Source organism: Cebidichthys violaceus, unplaced genomic scaffold (genome assembly GCF_023349555.1).
Source record: "Cebidichthys violaceus isolate CVI_PGR_0920_01 unplaced genomic scaffold, fCebVio1.0.p SCAF_15, whole genome shotgun sequence".
NCBI classification, from domain to species: Eukaryota; Metazoa; Chordata; class Actinopteri; order Perciformes; family Stichaeidae; genus Cebidichthys; species Cebidichthys violaceus.
In genome coordinates this window covers 12,221,617-12,234,195 of record NW_027176318.1, presented here as the reverse complement: position 1 = coordinate 12,234,195, position 12,579 = coordinate 12,221,617, and the positions used below count along the sequence as shown (strand labels likewise).

Genomic DNA, 12,579 nt, shown 5'->3' with positions numbered 1-12,579 from the left:
GACCTTCTGAAATTAAAGCCATTAAGCAGTCTCAAACGCTGTGACATAATGTGAGGTGCGAGTGAAGAGCACAGCAGTGTCTGAACCGCCCGGTCTGGTAGGCTATTAAATATTACTGCGCTGTAAAACACGTTCTTGAGTTCAGCGGTCAATATCAAAAACGTAAATCTTAAGCACATTACAATATTTACCAATTTGGGCACACTGGCAGCAGGATGCCTGTTCTCACAGCATCTGTGCATGCAAGCTCGGGAAAGGCGGTGCGTGCAGGAGGCTGCACGTGGGAAGGGGGGGGGGGAGGAGAAGAGAGGTCAAGCAGCAGCCATCATCATCATCATCATCGTGCAAACAGCAGGTGTGACAAAGTGACAACATGCAGACATCAAAGCGACCTAAACTTGGCATACCATTTGCCAAGAGGCTACTCGCAGATCATTTGCGTCGCCGTTTGGTGCTCCCGAGCGTCCCACGGCAGGACCGAGAGCCACACGTTGCCGGACCCGAGTGTTGTCATCGTGTCGTCGCGAAAATGATTGACAGGCTTATTGGCGTGACGCGAGCCCCGCTGGTGGTTCCGTTGCAGGTTTGCTGCCGTGTAGCTTCCTAGCCTAGCCCCCCCCCCCTCCCCTCTCCTCTCCTCCCACGACGCGCGCAGTTCACAGATGCGGGGAGAAACCACGCCAAATACCCAAAACATCTGCCCGTTTAAGGTTCCGTAACACAGTGAGGATGACACGACTTAAGACCTCACGCGGACCAGTGCAGGTACATGCTTAAATGCAGCGGCCACACAGACTGTTTCAACGATAGCTCTGTTTTATAACTCACTGTCGCCCATCACAGCAAACTGTGGATGGAAGGCAGAGCAATTATAGAAGTTAAAAATCCTACACAAGTACTAGCTGTTTACAGTCACAGGGAAAGCCAACCGAACGCAAGCCGTGGCCGCAGTGTTACACTTACGACCTTAGCCGGGGCTCCTGTCTCGACATGAACCTCTGCTCGAAAGCCAGGACACATCAAACTGCGTAATTCGGACGTAGTTTGGCCTCTCTTCCAGAGCAGGGACACATCGGGGCTAACGCTAGCCCCGGCTAGCTCCATCAGCAATCTTTAACCTTCAGCTGAGAGGAGCGCGTCCGCAAACAGTGGCGGTCGACCCGCTTCAAGTTGAGAAGAAAATAAATAAGCACCGCCATCCTCCCGCTCCTTCACCTTCTTATGTCGCGTCCTTGAATGTGGCAAAGTGTGTGTGTGTGTGTGTGTGTGTGTGTGTGTTTTCCCAAATTCCTCTTATCCCGGCGGAGGAGGCAGGGACCAGCCGGACCCGGAGAGCACCGAGGTAAGCTGGCTCTGGCTGCAAGTTGAGGGAATGTTGACCGCAGAGCAGACGCGACTCTCAGCCTCCGTGGTAGGCTACTCCTCGCAGCGGCGCGCGCGTTCCTCCTCGACCGAGACGCATGGGACGTGAAATTAAAAAAAATGTAAAAATAAATAAATAACGGAACCCCAGCGGAAGCCTGAATTAAAGAACGGTGTGTCGCTCGACCTGGAGCCGCTCTTACCTGTGAAATGGGTCGTCGCGTTGCCTCCTGGTCCCCCCGCGCTCATCCCCGCCGCTGCTCTGGACGGACTGAGCTGGGATCTGCTGAGGGAACAGCCCCTCGTCACCAGCCCACAGCACAGCAGCGAGGAGACATCCCTCTTCTCCAGCGGGGAGGCAGCTGGATGCTGCTTAGCGATAGGGACACTTTACACTCAGGTCTTCAAGACAGAGTAGCCTCATCTCAGAGAGTCTGTCTGTCTGTCTGTCTGTCTGTCTGTCTGTGTGTCTGTCTGTCTGTCTGTCTGGTCCATAAGGAGGCAGGCTACATGAATTAAGGCTGAATTAATGGCTGTAATCAAAATGATTGATGCCCGCTATTAGAGGTGGATTACTTGCAAATAATAATGAATGTGAGCTGACCATCACCTCCGCACATCTCTAATGATATCTTTCTTCATGGTGTATGGTGCATGTATGGCATATGCACACGCTAAATATTTCTATTTATTTTAATACTTATAAGAAATAGATTTTTTCTTTCTTTCTGTTATCATATGCAGAGCTGCAAAATTCAGCCCGGTGGATCATAATCATAATACATTAGTTAATCAGCATAAAATTAATCTGCACAATGATTTCGAGAATTTCAAAATTGATTAATGATTCAATCAAGTCAATTTTAAAGCAAAAGTTCTCTCTGTCCAGGTTGTTGAAAATGAACTATAATATACACGTATGCTGGAATGTTCCACCACGAGATCACTATTGCAGGAGACAAATCATTATTTGTTTATAAGATCATTATTTTATATATATATATATATATATATATATATATATATATATAAAAAGTTATTTAGGGCATTTGATCAAACTTTAGTCCACTTTTCTGTTTTGGTGTAAGGTTAGCCAAGAAAGCCTGCTCTACACCCGTCTGGCTCCAGGCCATCAGAGCTGAAAGTTGTACTCCCTCTCCACCTCTTAAAAAAGAACGGACCCTAAAGCCTCCATAATATTGACACAGATGTTGCGTACAACTGAATTCCCTGGAAACTTCAGGGAGGCTGGTAGGCTTCTGTCGGCCCTTGCTTGTTGTATTCCCACAGTGGGAATCATTTCAGTGGACTGCCTAGTGTCGGACCACTGAAATACATCTTCGCCCGATCGCAGCTGTTAAATGTGTCCCGTTGGCAAGAGCTGCAACAATAATGACCATGTTTACATTAAGTCCGCTTAACTTTCAAATGACAGACTAGATGATTGTCTATCTGTTGATGCAGAGATTCACTTTGATCCACCTTGATCCGGATTCATGCGGACCACTGGGTTCATATTGTGTAGGGGAGCCGCTTTTGGAAATTGCACGATGATCTAACTGCTGGTGTGGCAAAAAGTGAGCCGTCGGCACCCCGAGTTTCCTAACTCAGTTTGGTCATAAGTTAATTAAATGAATGAACTTATGATTATACAACATGTAAGCATTAGGGCTGTCCTCAACCAAAGAAAGTCTTAGTCAACTAACGATCATACGATTTTGTTAACTAGTTGATTTAATCGACAGATAAACAGAACCACCCAAAAACACCACTTTAAATCTTGTGTTTACCAGAGATGTGCTCACAAGTTTCTTGGAAATAAATCATTCAGCATGAAAGAAGCACAAAAACAGCTAATCGACTGAAGAAGTCTTGCTTGACTAACTGACTAAGAGGATTCAGTCGTACTAATCAGAACATGAAAATATCACACGGTGAACCCGGGGCCCGATTTCCACAGATGGTATTAAGCCTCGTCACCCAAAGATACTCTTGGAATACATCTTCGCCTGATCACAGCTGTTAAATGTGTCCCGTTGGCAAGAGCTGCAACAATGATGATCATGTTTACTTAAGTCCGCTGAACTTCCAAATGACCCACTAGACGAGTATCTCCTTCTCTGTAGAGCCAGCCATTGTTCCAGTTGTTGACTTCACATGTCCTGTGACCACTGATATACGGACAAAAGCCACAATGACTTAATAGAGTCAAAGAAGTGAGACCAACCCGACGGGATCAATGGGAGTGAGACGAGCTATACCTGCTGTGAGACGGTAGCTATAGGAACAAAAGGCACATCGTTTGAGTTGGCCCTGCGACTCGCCGGCATCTGCTCAGAGTCACTGAAGATCAACACTTCTGCTGCTCCCCGCGCTCACAGAGTTGCACGCTGCCCGCACCGGCCATGCACCCCAACGCATGGCCCGGCCTCGTCTGTTTTCAATTGCGCCGTAACACATGCAGCTCGTGTGCAGCGCTGCTGAAATGCGGTGCGGAGACGCTGATGTCACCGCTCCGTTTGCCAGTTGTGGTTTTGGAGTCTGAGTGGGGTTTCTGAGCTCGGTGAGGAGCCCGCTGCCCGCTGTGGGCTGCTGCTCCCCAATAAGCCCAGATCTCTGGTGGAACATCTTGACTCTGTAGGTGTGGGAGGGGGTTTGTGTTGATCTCTCTCTCTCTCTCTCTGCTTCTCTAGCCAGCGAGCAGTAGAAAACCTGGGGAAGGTCTCACATGAATTCATGAATCTTAAGAGTGGCATTATATAAAGGGCGGTGGCTTGATTTCTGGCAGAGCAGGAAATTGGATAAGAGTCTGGGCAATTTTTATAAAAGCTAAAATTAAATCTCAGGGACATCTTGATGGAGTTGCAGTCCATTTGGCACAAACATTTTAATTGTTTCTTGAAAATCTTCCTCTTACTCCTCTGCATTTGTGATTGGTTCATATTTAAATGAGCAGTTCGACATTTGGGGAAACACGCTTATTTGGTTTCTTACTGAACGTTAGATGCCACTCTCATATTTGTCCGTTAAATATGAAACTACAGCCACACAATTATAGCGTAGCTTAGCATAAAGACTGGAAACAGCTAGCCTGGCTTGTTTCCGAGGGTAAAAAAAATTCCTCTTAAGCTAGTCACTGTGTCTAGACAAGAATAGTCACACAACCTCCCATCAAACCACAACCAGAAACAAAATGTTAATTAGTGAGCTTTGGAAGAGCTGGTAGGTGGATTTAGTCACCTTCAGACAGGCTAGCTATTTCTAGTGTATATGCTAAGCTAAGTGTCCCCGAACTGTTGTTTCACATTTATATGATATGAGAGTCGATCTTCTCATTTAAGTCCTGGCAGTAAAGCAAATAAGCGTATTTGCCAGAAAACCTGCTCTTTTAATAGGTGAACTATATCTAAACAGATTTACATTAACAGCGTCTAGTCTGAAAACAGGACCATATAGACAAGATGGTTTTGATGTTTAGATCATAACAATCTATTAAGATATTTCAATATTTATTTAATTTAGATTTTTGTTAGTATATCTTCTACTTTATGTTTTCTCTATTATATTTTCCTCAACGATTTTTTCAATACGCATTAATATCCTGCTCCGTACAGCCATAGTAAAAAAAAAAAAAGGAAAAATATAGTATTTTACTTTGTTGGTCTAATAATATGCAATCAAATTCAAACACATTGAGTCTGAAAAATACTGGAGGGAGTCTGCTGGAAATCTCAAATTACAGGAAAAATAGAAGAGAAAACAGAGGACATTAACTCGGTGGCCGCAACAGTAACTACAGACCTGTCTGAAAAGACTACATGTCCCTATCATTACGTCCAATCAGTGGACACTGGTGTATTGTCTAAGTAACTGCCACAGAGGTGAGGCTCACATCAAAAGGCGGCTGTGGAGAGAGGCTCGCTACAGTAGCTTTAAATAGATCAGCAGGTAATGGGGCTTTTGGAAAGCTGTAATTGAAGCGATCCTAATGTAGCGAGTGTGGCCACCTTTTAAAAGCTTGGCACGGGCCGGGCAGATTACCATCAGGGGGGCTACGGTGCCACCTGGCAAACACGAGCCTCTCTGTGATCGCTCTAATTTATGGCCACCGGTCTCTTCTGACAAATAACCGACGATGATTTAACCTTTCTCCCCGGCAACAAAAGAGAAAAGCTGTCGGGCCGTTGTAAAAGATGCAGGGGTTGTGAAACCATTTCCAGACGGATTTCGTTTAACGTCACCTTGGATGGCTCGCTCTCAAAGAGAATGCCGAAGAATGATTTTATGTTGCCTCTTACTCTATCTGGCTGATTTCAAAAGTTGAATGCTTCTTTTTTTTTTTCATACAGAAAGAATGTGCTAAACTTGGCTCGGCTATAATAACTGCGCATTTGTGGGCCTCGTGGCCCAAAATTGTCCATTTCCCATCAGAATCCATCCGCAGACCTACAATTAGGATTATTTTAGGAACGCCAGAGTATCCAGTGGTCACTGCATCCTCTGGATCTATCTCACAGAGCCACAGGAGCTGCCCTGAAACCCAAACAATTGCACCACAGTGTAACATAAACACACAAAACTGATTCTGCGCTACATTCCTCAATCCATCACGGCCGCCTCTCGATGTAATTGTGAATCAACAGCAGGAAACCGTTGTCAACATTTGGGGCATTGCTGGTCAGTGATCGCGAGCATGTTGCTCCCCGTTTGCTGCTCGGTAACACGGTCTCTGTCTGTAACAGGACTCCAAAGCCATCACATGCTATGAGATGATTGCTTTTCAAATACGCTGAGAAAGAGTGAGCTCACCGCATCGTGTCCAAAACACTGGTTATCTAATCTACTCAGTTTCTTCCTCCGGACAGCTTTTATTTCCCTGGGCTGTGATCCCACAGCAACTGGTCAGCAACTAGCTGGAGCAGCGGATAAAAATGAAGTGAAAAAGCAATGATTTTAAAGGCATTTACAAACGCATTCTCTCACTCACTCACTCACACACACACACACACACACACACACACACACACACACACACACACACACACACACACAAAAGTACTGAATCTTCTCAAATATGATTTTAAGGCCTCTTCCCACATAACACGGCCCTGATCAAACCAGCTCTGTACCAAGTAAGCAAATCCCTAAACAGCTGGGATTTGACGGAGTAAACTGCCTACCGTAACTCGGGACAGATGTGGCGAGGGCCGGACTCGTACAAGGTCTGAGCCTCCCTAGCGGTATCGCACCACCCACAGGCATCTGCTCAGGAGATCTGAAGGGCCGACCGGGGATTTCTTTTGGTGTTTTGGTCCGGCCGTGGACTGTGGGTATTGTTGTAAGGTAAGAGATCTGTGGGGATGAGGGCACGCGGGCCGCTCTCAACACATGAGGATCATGTAAAGCCCCCTCACCTCTGAACCCGTGGTGTGAACAGCTGCCTGGTGTTGATGCAGAGATTCACTTTGATCCACCTTGATCCGGATTCATGCGGACAACTGGGTTCATATTGAGTAGGGGAGCCGCTTTTGGAAATTGCACGATGATCTACCTGTTTTTAAAGTGAAATATTCTCCCACCAGGGCCGGATTGAACTGCTGGTGGGCCAAGGGGCAAAAAGTGAGCCGTCGGCCCCCCGAGTTTCCTAACTCAGTTTGGTCATAAGTTAATTAAATGAAGCTATTTTATGAATATACAACATGTAAGCATTAGAGCTGTCCAAGACCAAAGACATTCTTACGTAACGATCATACAATTTTGTTAACTAGTTGATTTAATCGACAGATAAACAAAAACATCACTTTAAATCTTGTGTTTACCAGAGATGTGCTCATAACTTTCATGGCAATAAGTCACTCTGTATGAAAGAACCACAAAAACAGCTACTCTACTGAAGAAGCCTTGGTTGACTAACTGACTGAGAGGCTGCAGCATCGCTACATGAAAACATCCCACGGTGAACTTTGGGCCCTGGGAAGTTGCCAGACTTTCACAGATGGTATTAAGTCTCGTCACCCAAAGATACTCTTGCAAATTACATCACCAATTTGTGATGATCCATGCATTCCAGCAGTTATTTGGGGATAAAAAGCTAAATTTCCCCTTCATGTCGTTTTCACTCTCCCTGAAACGACTTCCACTCACTACAGTGAATGACTTCCTACAGTTCCCATAAATCCTTACAACAATCCCCTTAAGCAGTCAGTGATTAACAACCTCACAAACTGATCTTAAGAATACGACATTGCCCGATTGAAAAGATGTCAACGTGTCAGTGCTTTCTGGAGGACAAATTATGTAATGGAGATACCGTTTATTTCATGAACACAAGCACATCTTTGAATTTCTGTACAGCATTTCATGTCACTTATCGGCCGACCTATACGCTGATACTGATATGTCTGGAATAAGCATAATATTGGCTTGTAAATTGGCAACCCGTTCTCATTCCCAACACGTCACAAGCGGACTAGGAGCCCTTGGAGTCACTTTCTACTAAGTTTATGATGCTGTGGAACGATGTGAATTCAAACAAAACCATTTGGTTAGGTTTAGGAATAAAAACCTTTGTTTGTTGTGACCACAAAGACGACACATGCTTTCACATGGGACCTTCTAACCAACACCTCAACACCTTCTGTGTTAGTTAGCAAGTCGAATCTAAAAGTAATGGACAAATGGGTGAAATGTCACAACGAGGCAGAGAGCTAAGAAGAATTTTCCAGTTGAAAAAAAAACCCACGTCTTGTAGCTGCATTGCACTCTGGTCCGATTTCTGCTTCTGTGGGCGGAGAAAGTGTCGTGTCAAGAAGTCAAGAAGCTGTATCAGCAATAGCTGTATTTAACGTCTGTCGTAATGTTTGTGTGTCTTAAGAAATTTCATCAACCGGCTTTCCGTTAATGCGTGGACCTTTGAGCACGGCTTGGGAGAAAAACAAACAAAACTGCAGAGCACTGAGGAAACAGTTTGCATCAATACAATCCTTGTAGTTAATTGCTTGTTTCAGTGGATCTCAGATATTTAGCCAAGGACTGCAAAACATGGAGCCATCTGGCTGCGGACCTCATCAGCTTCTCTCCTCTTTGCTTTGCTTAGTTTTCATTTAATCTGCTTTAAGCTGCTTGTTTAAAAGCGTTGAAATAATTGGTGGGAGTGGAACCAATGAAGTAATGATACACCCATTCTCTCCTCGCGCTAATTGGTAAATGAAATTAATCCACATCCCTCATTCGGCTGTTGCCAGCCTGAGAGGAGCCTGCAAGGTCACGGGACCCCCTTCTCCTCGTTTTGATTACATTTAAGCAATTTGCTGAGGCTCGACGATTCGCTCAAAGGCACGGCAGAGCGAACCGCATCAGCTCAGACCTGCAGCCCCGCGGTGGATTATCAAAGCACAGGGCACCGGCCCGCCGCGACGCGTCACTCCGTTTGCATGCAGAAGTATGTCTCCCATTATCTGAATTAGATAAGATACAGACGCTCGGTGGAGGCAGGACACGAGGTGCCCACGGGCGAGACATTTGACCTCTGTTTGGTATGTGACTCATAGAGATAAGTGCTTTCATGCAGACATCATGGCTAATTTGATATGTCCACATGGGGGGGGGGGAGGGGCGGGGGGGGGGGTGACATCAGCACACTTCGCAGGGGGAAGACGCACGAGAGAGGCAGTGGGACTGATGGCTGTCGACCTCTGTGCTTTTACAGAAGAAGTATCGGGGGGGGGGGGGTTGGGGTGTAATGATGATCCATTTCGCTTTAACCGTCTGCAGCCGGGACACTGAATCGCTCTGCACTAAACAATCCTTCATAAATCATTACTTTTAACCCGTTTCACCACACGAATCATTTGGATGACAGATCTGCTCGGGAGCATGTGCACTCGCATGGATCACTCTTTTGGAAAATGCTTGCCAGGCTTTTGGTGAACGGCTAAGTGAATCACTCTCTGTGTGTATTTTGCCATCCCAGTGTGTTGTTTGCACTCTTTTGCTCCTCTAAGTATCACTGGGCTGTCATATGGAAAAGCACACAATCCCAGTAACACACACACACACACACACACACACACACACATGGTCACAGCAATATAGGCTGTCCTCGATTTCTCATGGGATCTGACTTGAGTGCAGCAGACACACAGACAGCTCAGTGAGCCAGACATGGAAAAGAAAGGGAAGGAGGATGGAGGAGTGCCAGAGGGGAAAATGCAGGCTTATCGTGTAGACAGCCCGGTGTTTCCAATCTGCAAAAAAGTTTTATAAGTTAGCAGTAATGTGTAATTGCGCCACAGCGAACCCTAATTACCAGCCTGACAATGCAGAGAAAGTGCATTATTTCAGGGCTAAGTGGTGGATGGTATAAAGGTGACAGACTGAGAGCTGCAGAGTTTTTAAAAGGGACTGTTCACCCACAGAAAAAAAAAAAAAAAAAAAAGGAAAAAACTTTTCTCGCTTAACTTTTGCCGTGTCTGGCCACACAGATAACTTTAATTTTGTTACTTTTGGTTTTTCTTATCCAATCCAGAAATAATTTTCCAGAAAATGTGTCACTCTGGATAACACACTAGCCAAGTTTCCATTCAATTGTCAAGCAAATTAAGCCAACTTGAAGACAAAAGAAATGGGGAATAAGGCGCGTCTGCTGGTTTGAAGCGAATGAATTCAGCTACAGTGTAGCTGCTCAGAGGGTGGTGCTACGAGCTACGAGCTACGAGCTACGCGTGGCTGTAATCAGATAGAAGAAGTAAGGTTTGCGAACCGGAAACAAAACAAGTTGGCTTGCCCTTTCAACCAAACCTTTTTAAAGAAAAATGTTTATGAGAGACGTCTTCAGGAATTTGTTACAATTGAGCAAGAAGCAATTGTTGTTTCATGTCAGCTAGTATTGGCCACATTTCATGCATTCACACGTGGGAATATCGGAGAACCAACAGCAGAAACAGTTAATCAGTCATGTGAGTTAAATGTTCGCTAGGTCAAAATGTATTCGGCAAATCCATAATCCATTTAGTGCATCAACTCTCTTGACAAAGGCAGAAACTACCTCAAGCGAGCATTAAAACATTGTTTCACAATTGAGGGGGTCTTGTTAAATCTAGCCGTTTCTATTCAGCTTCTTTAATACGATACTTTGAAATGTGCATAAAAATAAGTGAATGGAAACACGACTACTGTCGACAGTTCTCATTGAAGCCATTATGTGCGGAGTTTGTGTGTTCCAGAGTAACTGAGACATTGTTTATGGAGCGACATGCTGCTGTAAAACTTTAGAATTTGTCAATGCTTCATGCGCTAGAAACCGCATTCCATTCATCTTTTAGGATTTAGAGAGACAAAGTCCTGATATCACCCAGGCTGCCCTCTGCTCCAGGAGCTCACGCTATATCTTGAAGGTTTCCGTCATCTATCTTTCTGAAATACTATTTCTCTTCTACGATTGGTGTAACTAACGCAGCTCCCAAGGTTTAAAGGGGGACTGCCCAATGTTCCGCAGGACGATTATTCTGAAACCCCAACAGTCCCAAAAATGTCCCACTGGACGGAAAGACAATTTTCTGCACGGAAAGTGCGTATGTTCAGAATGTGTGTTTGTTTTCAGGATAACAGGCTGTCTAACAAATGGGCTTTCGGTCCAGCGGCGCATTTTTTTTGATTATTGGGGTTTCGGAATAATGGACAGTCGGAACAATAGCATGGCACCAATTATAGAACGGGATAATGTGTTAGCATTAGCTCCAATTAGGTTTTACTAGCAAAGCATCACAACTGTTTGTTTCTCCCTTATCCATGATGTCCTTCTAATGTCATCTTTTGTGTCTAAAAAGCACCTAAACTGTTTGGGCCTTACTGTTCATACATGTCTGTATATATATATATAGATATAGAATAGAACTTGCCTCCTCTGTAGAGCTGGTGACATGTAAACCCCCAAGGGTCTTGGGCTTTTGGGAAATGGTGATTCTTAAATACTGGCAAATGCATAAAATATTAGAAAAATTATGAATTGATTGTTGTAATTATCATCCTTACTAATCAGGTATGCGGAGCAGTATGGAGTGGTATTGAGCAAGGAAACGTTCAAGCTGGATTTTTTTTTTTTTTTTTTCATCTTAATTTGTTTGTTTTTTAATACCTCTAGAACGAAACTCTTACATTCTCATATCACTTCGGTTCTCTGCTGGGGCAGAGGCAGAAATCTCATCGGCAGATAAACCTGGATAAAGCGACTATTTGCAAGTACCATCAGAAGTATTTTAACACCTTTAAAGCCGATGATCCGTGTGCCTGGAGGATGACGCAAGTCCTGCTCTGACCAGTACCAGGCACCCATCTCTACCCATCAACCCCCAGTTCACCCTCCTCCCCCCTCCGAAGTCCATCCACCCCCAGCAGGGGGGTGATGATGTGCATGCAGAGCAACTGACATGGGAGATAACTCGCATCTGGAGCCACAAGCAGGGTCTCCGCTCAGCTCTCACTGGAGTCACTCAGGCACTGGAGAGAGGACAACAAACCCTCACTTGAGTCAGCTGGAACACTTATACTCCATCCAGTCCACTACTCTGGGCCTCTCCTTATTCATTGTTCAGTGGGTAAGCAGAGCGCTGAACAACGGAAAGGGAACATTGAAACTGACCAAACCCACAGGATTGCAGAATGTGTGTAAAGTATTTCCTATCAAAACTAAAATGGAATTCCAAAATAGCTGAGGGTGACGATAACACGTTTATTTAGCTAAAACCTGCAAACCTTTCCGTGCCGGTTGATATTTACAGACGGTACATGTATGCAAAAGTTATGACTTAGTCAGAGGCGCATGCCACGGAGGCTCCATTATCACTCGCTCACAGACACACACACACACACACACACACACACACACACACACACACACACACACGCGCGCACAAACACACGAAACGACATCCATCCTTCCCAGAAGAGACATTAGCAGTATGATTTGCTCTGTGGGGGCCAAAAGGCGTGAGAGATGAATGAGCGACGACGGTTGATGGAGAGTGTATGCACGCGCACACGCACACACACACGCACACGCACACACACACATATACACACACACACACACACACACACACACACACACACACACACACACACACACACGATAGACATGGTTGGGATTCCTCAGCAGGTTCCCTCCCTCTCTTGACATGTTGCTCAGGGATAAGGAACTCTCTTCCTCCACCCTGAGGA

At 45.2% G+C, this 12,579-nt stretch overlaps 1 protein-coding gene across 6 annotated transcripts in view; it reads right to left on the bottom strand.

The window, feature by feature from the left end:
- The window catches only part of jcada (junctional cadherin 5 associated a), a 36,100-nt gene that overhangs the window by 18,483 nt on the left and 5,038 nt on the right, over positions 1-12,579 (bottom strand). Inside the window, exons 1-2 of one of the 6 annotated variants that reach the window (XM_068710101.1) lie at positions 1,216-1,428; positions 192-274 (exon numbers count right to left, since the gene is read on the bottom strand). The exons of 1 other annotated variant lie outside the window; for it this stretch is intronic. The gene's annotated coding sequence lies outside the window, so the exon portion shown is untranslated. Of the gene's footprint in view, positions 1-191; positions 275-407; positions 540-1,215; positions 1,429-1,565; positions 1,663-12,579 lie in introns of those variants that run through there. 4 more of the 6 variants (XM_068710100.1, XM_068710099.1, XM_068710104.1 and 1 more) reach the window with 4 other exon arrangements.